Genomic DNA, 8,107 nt, shown 5'->3' with positions numbered 1-8,107 from the left:
CCCCCCCCCCCCCCCCCCCCAAGTTGGAGGCTGAGGACCATTTGCACGAAGACCCAACTTGCTAGCAAGCCGACGAAAATGATCCACTCCTAATGGTTTTGTGAAAAGATCAGCTAATTGTAATGCCGATGACAAATAAGTAGGTTTGATAAGACCAGACAGGAATTTCTCACGGACGAAATAACAATCTATTTCAATATGTTTAGTTCGTTCGTGAAAAACTGGATTTTCAGAAATATGAATAGCAGCTTGATTATCACAATAAATTGGGATAGGTTTTGGAATAGTGATACGAAGATCACTGAAAAGATAATGCAACCATTGCAGTTCAGAAGTAAGTCGAGCAAGTGCACGATATTCTGCTTCAGCAGAAGAAAGAGATACGGTAGGCTGTTTCTTGGATTTCCAAGAAATAGGACTATCTCCTAGCATTGTAAAATAACATGTCGTAGATCGACGAGTCGTGGGGCAGCCTGCCCAATCAGAATCGGTATAACCCAAAAGAGATAAACTGCTTGAGGCAGATACAAAATGCCATGACTAACGGTACCTTTAAGGTAACGAACAACACGATGTGCAGCGTCCAAGTGACCTGAGCAAGGTTGCTGCATGAATTGACTTAAATAGTTAACAGAATAAGTGATGTCGGGACGTGTCACTTGAAGATAAAGATGACAACCTATGAGACGTCGATAAATACTAGGATATGACAAGGGATCGCCATAAATTGGAAGTAGTTTTAGATGTTGTTCCATCGGAGATGGAGAAGTCTTATCTCCTAAAAGGACAGAATCAGTTACAATGTCAAGAATATATTTGCGTTGACAAAGAAAAATACTTTTTGGAGAACGAGATACCTCAATGCCCAGAAAATATTGTAAGCGGCCAAGGTTCTTTAGAGAAAACTGTGATTCAAGGTTATGCTTTAGGCCCTGAATAACAGAATCATTATTACCAGTGATAATAATATCATCAACGTAAACCAAAACATAAATAGAGATTGCACCAGAATGATAAGTAAAAAGAGAATAGTCACCACGAGATTGTGTGAAACCTGCATTGAGGAGAACTGTGGAAAATTTAGCAAACCATTGGCGAGATGCTTGTTTAAGACCATATAAAGACTTATTCAATTTGTAAACACGAGTTTCTCCTTTCTTCTGAAAACCTTGAGGAATTTTCATATAAATATCTTCTAGGAGATCACCCTGTAAAAAAACATTGTTAACATCGAGTTAATGAAGGGGCTAATTATAAATAGCCGCAATAGAAATAAGAACACGAATAGTGACCAATTTGGCCACTGGAGCAAAAGTGTCATGAAAATCAATGCCCTCTTGTTGCGTATAACCCTTAGCAACAAGACGCGCCTTACGACGTTCAATCCCATCTGGTCGGTACTTAATTTTAAAAACCCATTTGCATCCAATGGCAGCTTTACCAGGTGGTAGATCCGTAATAATAAAGGTGTCACTGTTTTATAGAGCCGTATGTTCCTCGAATATGGCCTCACGCCAATCTGGAATTTTAATGGCTTCTGTAAACTTGCGTGGTTCATCATTAGTGAGAACCTATGAGATGAAAGCACGATGTTCCGGAGTGAATTGATTAGAGGAAATATAATTGGTGAGAGGATAAGGAGTCGTCGACTTACACTGGTTGATGGAACATATATAATCCTTCAAATGTGAAGGTCGATGATGCTCTCGTGTAGAACGACGTAAAACAACATCAGGCACAACAACAGTGGGAGAAGGAGTTGTTGTTTGAATATCAACAATGTCTGCACCTGGCAAGGAAGGTTCCGGAGAATTAGTGCTAGACAAATAATCACCAGTAGATTGTTGTGGTGAATTATTGGATGGCTGAGAATTAGTATGAGTAGAATCTTCCAAACCTGAAACAATAGGAGAATGAGACGATTGCAATTCTGAACAGGTAGGTGAATCATCATAAAAAAATTCATCCTGAAAAAAAGGGTTAAAGATATCTCGAGTAGGAACCTGTGCATCTTTAAAAGGAAATATATGTTCATGAAATATAACATCACGAGATACGTAAGTAGTTTTTGTGGAAAGATCTAGGACAATATAGCCTTTATGATTGTAAGGATAACCAACAAATACTCCCGGCGTAGCGCGAGGATCAAATTTATTGGTGATCTTAGTATTGCGAGCATAACATAAACAACCAAAAATACGAAGACGACGATAGTTTGGTTTCGTATCTAATAAAACCTCATGAGGAGATCGTTTAGAGAGGAATGGTGTTGGGATTTTATTGATTAGATAGGTGGATGCTAAAATGCACTCACCCCAGTATGTGATAGGAAAATTTGCCTGGAAACGACGAGCCCTAGCTACTGACAGTAGGTGACGATGTTTCCTTTCGACTACTCCATTTTGTTGTGGAGTATAAACACAACTGCGCTAATGATGAATACCATTTTCATGGATCCATTCCTGAAATTCGCGCGATAAAAATTCAGTGTCATTATCTGATTGAAGACGTTGTAAGATTGGCAAAGTAGGTAAAGAAGTACCTGTAGAAATGATATGGAGTTGCTTAGAGTACTGAGTCACAACATGACGAGCAAACAATTTTAGAAATTTTCATGTTTCACTCTTGGTGTGCATAAGATACACCCAAGTACATCTGGAGAAATCATCAACAATAGTGAGAAAGTACTTTGCACCAGTCATAGAAAGGGTAGAAAAAAGGTCCCCATATATCACAATGAAGAAGTTCAAAACAACGATGAGAAGAAATACGATTATTATTAAAAGGTAAACGAGTTTACAGGGAAATTTAGAGTATCGTAGATAGAGTACTGTCAGGAAGTTGCATTTGAATCAAAGATGTAACATGAGAGTATGAAGTGAAATAAGACAATGAATTACAAATATGGTGGGTAGCACTACTATCAACAAACCAGGGTTCAAAGAAAAAGTATTAAATAACTTACCAGCAAAGTTCACCCTTGGTTCCATTGGAGTATCCTCATACAGAGAACTGATCAGTGACAACAGTCTAGAGTACTGTTCAGCTGAAAGAGTAGGCAGTGCAGGTAGATGTGCAGGCTGGGAATCAGTGGAACAACAATGGTATTAACAGCAACTGACGGTGATGCAGATGACGAGGGAAAACCATGGAGACGATAGCAGCAGTCTCGAACATGTCCATGACGATTGCAGTAATCGCAATGGGGTCTTGGCCTTTTGTGCTGACTGGTAGCAGAACGATTAACAGGAGATGGTGCAGGAAATCGATTCGTATTGAGAGCAGATGATTCGATGCTGGGAAGAGGGCTTGCAGTAATGTGTTGCTGTCTTCCTCCTGTTGCACCATATTGAAGATACGAAGAGCAGTGGGAAAGGGATCCATCATCAGGATTTGGCTTTTGAGATTGGAAAAGCGATCGTGCAAACCCTGGAGAAACTCCATAGCTCTATCACGTTCAAGTCTCTCAAGAAGAGACTTGTCGGCACCACAGATACAAACTTCGGTAGCATCCACGAGAGAATCATATTGGTCCCATAGTGTTTTTATTTTCGTGTAATACATAGAAACCGACATTGATTCTTGCCTAATGGCAGCTATAGCAGACTTGATTCGAAATAAAATAGGAGCATTGGATATACAAAATCTCACCTGTAAATCCTTCCATATTGCTCGAGAGGAAGGGGCATATAAGCAACCAGCCCTGATGTCTGGTTGGCAAGAATTTAGAAGCCAACTGCCGACGAGATCGTCGCATCTTTTCCAGCATTGATACTGTAATTCATCTTTTGGAGGTGGGAGAGATCCGTCAACAAATCCGAGCTTGCCCTTAGCATTCAGAGTTATTCCCCTAACCCAGGAACCATAATTATCCCCTGCAAAAGAGGATAAGACATCACTGTTGCAGGATTGTCACTTGGGTAAATTATGTAAGGGTCTAGGGTTCGAGTATTCCCTGAAGAATTGATATGGGTTTCATTGTTGGAATGAACTGGACTTGAAGGAGGTGATTGATCTGGAGTTTCCACCATTATGAGAGAGAAATCAAGATAGGTCCTAGGATGGATCAAGATGATACCATCAAAGAATCTAGGTTATTAGTTTAATGTCTCACAACTGTGAACATGATATATTTCATTGAGTATTTATACAGATTACAAGAGAATAAATCAACTAGAATGTGAACGAGTTTACAGGGCAGTTTACAACATACGACTAGGAATACAAAACTAAGTTACAGCAAGAGACTAGGACTCTATAACAAAATACAAAACAAATTCTGACTTGGTTTTATGTTCTGGTGTTGTGTGATGTGGCCGCACACTCCAAGTGTGTAAGATACGTACGTCTAATAGTTTTCTTTCAATCCAACCTCCCACTCATACACTTATATAGGTCTAGTTTGAGATGTTCACATATACATGGAGTTGATTCATTTAGAATTTGGAATTATCCGAATGTATGTGCACACACAGAAAAATCAATGAACCATGAACCAAACTTATCCAGCTATTAGTTCGAGAAGTTCACAAGCATTTTTAATTTATATAGTGAAAGATGGTGAATAATTGTGGCAAAACAGTTGTGAGAGCTTCGACCTACTGTACATGTTTTCTAGGAAATATTCATCTTGATTAAGAACCAAGGAAGAATGGGTTCTGTCAAAAAAAAGTACAACCGTAGCTAAAAACGGTTAGACAGTAAATATATGTAAGCTAAACATTCGGAGCTAATTTGAAATACGGCTAAAGAATGGGTTAGCTGACGTTATAATTGGACACATGCTTCTCCTCAGTGCCGCTAGATCAAAGAGGATCTAGCAGCACTAAAGTAAATTTTTTTCCTTCAATTTATTATATAAACAAGTGGAAAACTTAATAACAAGAAGAAAAGTTATACAAACAAGTTGATGATACACGTGCAATCTTAAGTTTCAGCAGAGAAATCTAAAATCCACTTCAAGTCCTAGTTAGCAATTCGGGATTCGGCAAACGTACGGAACGGCAAACGTACGAGTATTATACGGTTTTGTAAAATCCAGATTCGGTCCAAAATTCGGTCAACAGGACGTGATTCGTCAGTAATTCGGAACGGCATACGTACGTGTATAATTCGATTTATAAATGTGAGTTCGGCTCTGAAAATTCGGTATCTATATATAACAAATAATTTGTATTTATAAGGTCATAGACCAATTTTTATGCATATGTTTGAGTTATTTAAAGAAAAAATAAACTTAATATGATGATATCAATAATATATACAACATTAGTTATCCAAGAGGACGTCGTATGGTGGTTTAGATGCTTGGTTAGTGAGTTTGAGATCTCTCTCACCTTCACCTTCAAATCTCTTCAGTCGTTTTTGTTTCATAAAAATTATAACACGTCTAATATTCGGTCGTGTATGCTCGGAAGGCAGTAAAGCCCAAAAAGTGGAGTCTTTGAAAAGTAAAAGCTAAAGAATTTATGGCGAATTAAGCGGACGTATCATTCGGAATACGTAAAATTCGTGAACGGTTCGCGAATAATCCGGGAATGCCACATAATACGCGACTTGGGTTCGGAGTTACAAACGTACGCGAATAAGACGGTAAAATTCGTGATACGGAAAAATTCGCGAATTTTTATCCAATAAATAAAGAAGATCATAGATCACTGGTTTCATTAACCACGTGGAGTTTAGTTTAGTAGATATATAGCTGGTAATGCATGTTCAGGTGATCTTTCTTTTGGTTTAAACTCACCATTCTTGACCATCGTAGGTTTAATTAATTAATAAAGAAACCTTAAGATAAGAATCATAAGATAGTACGATTACGATAGGAAACGCATTGTGTATGAAGCTATGAACGTGGTGCTGACACATTTGGTTCTCTTACTGACTCATTTTGGGTCCTCATCATGGGGAATAAGTCGGTGTCTAATCTAACGTACTGTTCCCTAACCGGAATTGTACATTTAAGCCAGCAAATGATTGAACGCATGCTTTGCCCGTCAAGATAATTCGATTAAAAATATGGCTTGAGATTAAATATCTGAGAGGGGTTCTTGGTGTACTGTGGTTGTACAATCAAACTGTAAATATGAGTTCTATTATATTTATCGAGCAAAAAAAAAGTGATTTTTAAACCACTTAAAAACCGTTCCACTCACATGAAATGAAACCTGCAGTTCAAAAACAAACAGAGCCACTCAGCGGCGAAGCTAGAAACTAGACTAAAGATTTGAATTTATATTCAAACTACTTAAACTCCACAATCGGTGGAGATGCTAGGATATGGATTCAACCTTTCCTCAAAGGTTTTTTTGCAAAAAAAATAAGAACATGGGTAAGAAAGATAATCGAAATTGCTTATTCTGTGTTTGAAACTGTCCGAATCGGTCTGAAATTTCATTGGAATTGAATATGTAACCAAATGCGAAAAAGAGCCTAGATAACCTAATATTGAAAAAAATGCAACCAAATGCGGTTAGCCACAATGGCCCAGCTAACCTAGGCATTGAATTTCCTTCCAAAGTAGTAATGACTATCTTGAGTTTTAATTCTTATCCTCAGTAGGTAATAACTGAAAATGATGGCTAATAAAAACTAAACAGTATTACGACCGCAAAGTACTATCGCATCGCATGGTTTTTTTGATTGTTTCTCTGATTTCCGTAGTACTTAATTAAAAGCAATCGGCACTCACTCAATTAAACCTCAACATCAATGATACTTACAGTACATACAATATCATCACCCACCAAGTGGTGATGCGATCATTATTCCTGAGATATTTTTGAAGAATCACTTTATGTGTACATCCTGATTCCTGAGGAATAATCACCCAAAGTAATTCAATAAGATCTTAAAATATCATCCCATAACCTCTTTAAAAATATCATTTCAACTGTCATGCAAGTATGACATATATATATATATATATATATACCTCTTACGTACATATATATCATCGAAAGAGTATTCTTCAAGTGACTATTATAATGCGCTCGGGCAATCAAAAAGAGTAGATGATAAATCATTTTCAAACAAAATTCAACATCATCAACTGAGAATTACACAGCAAGGTCCTACCAAGTGGAAGATGATGATGGTGGATTAATCTGTCATTGGAACTAACAAGTCACAACAACTTCTTCCTTTTTACATGGATGATCCAATTACAGTACCTACTACTTGCTGAAATTAATATCAATCAATGATATTTATTCAATTCTTAACTCTCTTTCCTACTTGCTTGGCTGGTTATGGTCCCAATTTTCGGACACTGTTTTTTCTTTTCTATTTTTTAACTTGTATCTGATGTTTTTTGTTTCTTGATGACTATTAAGGCTATGTATGACACATCATATAGCACAAAAGTCTTAACATCCAAAGTTGTTGGGTGACCAAAATGGTGCACAAGATATTATTATATTACGGTTTCAGATTAAGATATGAAGGTCTAAACTCTAGCTAGGTTATATATTCAAATGTATCCTGATTTCGAAGAAGAATGAGATTGGCCAAATAGATGGAGTTTACATGGAGGAACAATCAGTGCGTACATTGGGCGACAATGACATTGTGTTAATAAATGATTCTACGAGTAAATTGTGAATCCTTGGCACCCAGAAATCCAATGTTTTTTGCTCTGGCGCTACTAGATGATTGAAGATCTAGCACAGGCAACATGTTTTATGTAATGTACGTAACTGTTGCTGATTTCAGCCGCAAGGCTAATGTGGATGGGTAAGACAAAAGATAATTATGATGTGTCTATTCTTGAGTGAAGAGGTTTTAGAGATTAATGTGAGTGGAGACTAGATACTCGAGATCGTTTCATTTCATGTGATTAATGGGGATGCAAATGATTGTAACCACTGCCCCCTCAATCACAGAATGGGCAACAAATGAAACATGATAAGCCAATATATCGATCAATATCAATTAATAATTGGAAGATCAAAGACCAAACATCAAACCTAACTACATACCTAGAGGCTAGAGTAGGGAGTAGGGATGCATTTTTCATTACAGATGGGAATAATGAAACCTTGCTCTGTTAACATCCAAAAGAAACCATAGGTTCAAATATATTTTATCTTTGAGTTTTTTAACGTCA

This window comes from Papaver somniferum, unplaced genomic scaffold (genome assembly GCF_003573695.1).
Source record: "Papaver somniferum cultivar HN1 unplaced genomic scaffold, ASM357369v1 unplaced-scaffold_0, whole genome shotgun sequence".
NCBI lineage: Eukaryota > Viridiplantae > Streptophyta > Magnoliopsida > Ranunculales > Papaveraceae > Papaver > Papaver somniferum.
This window is presented reverse-complemented; position numbering follows the sequence as displayed.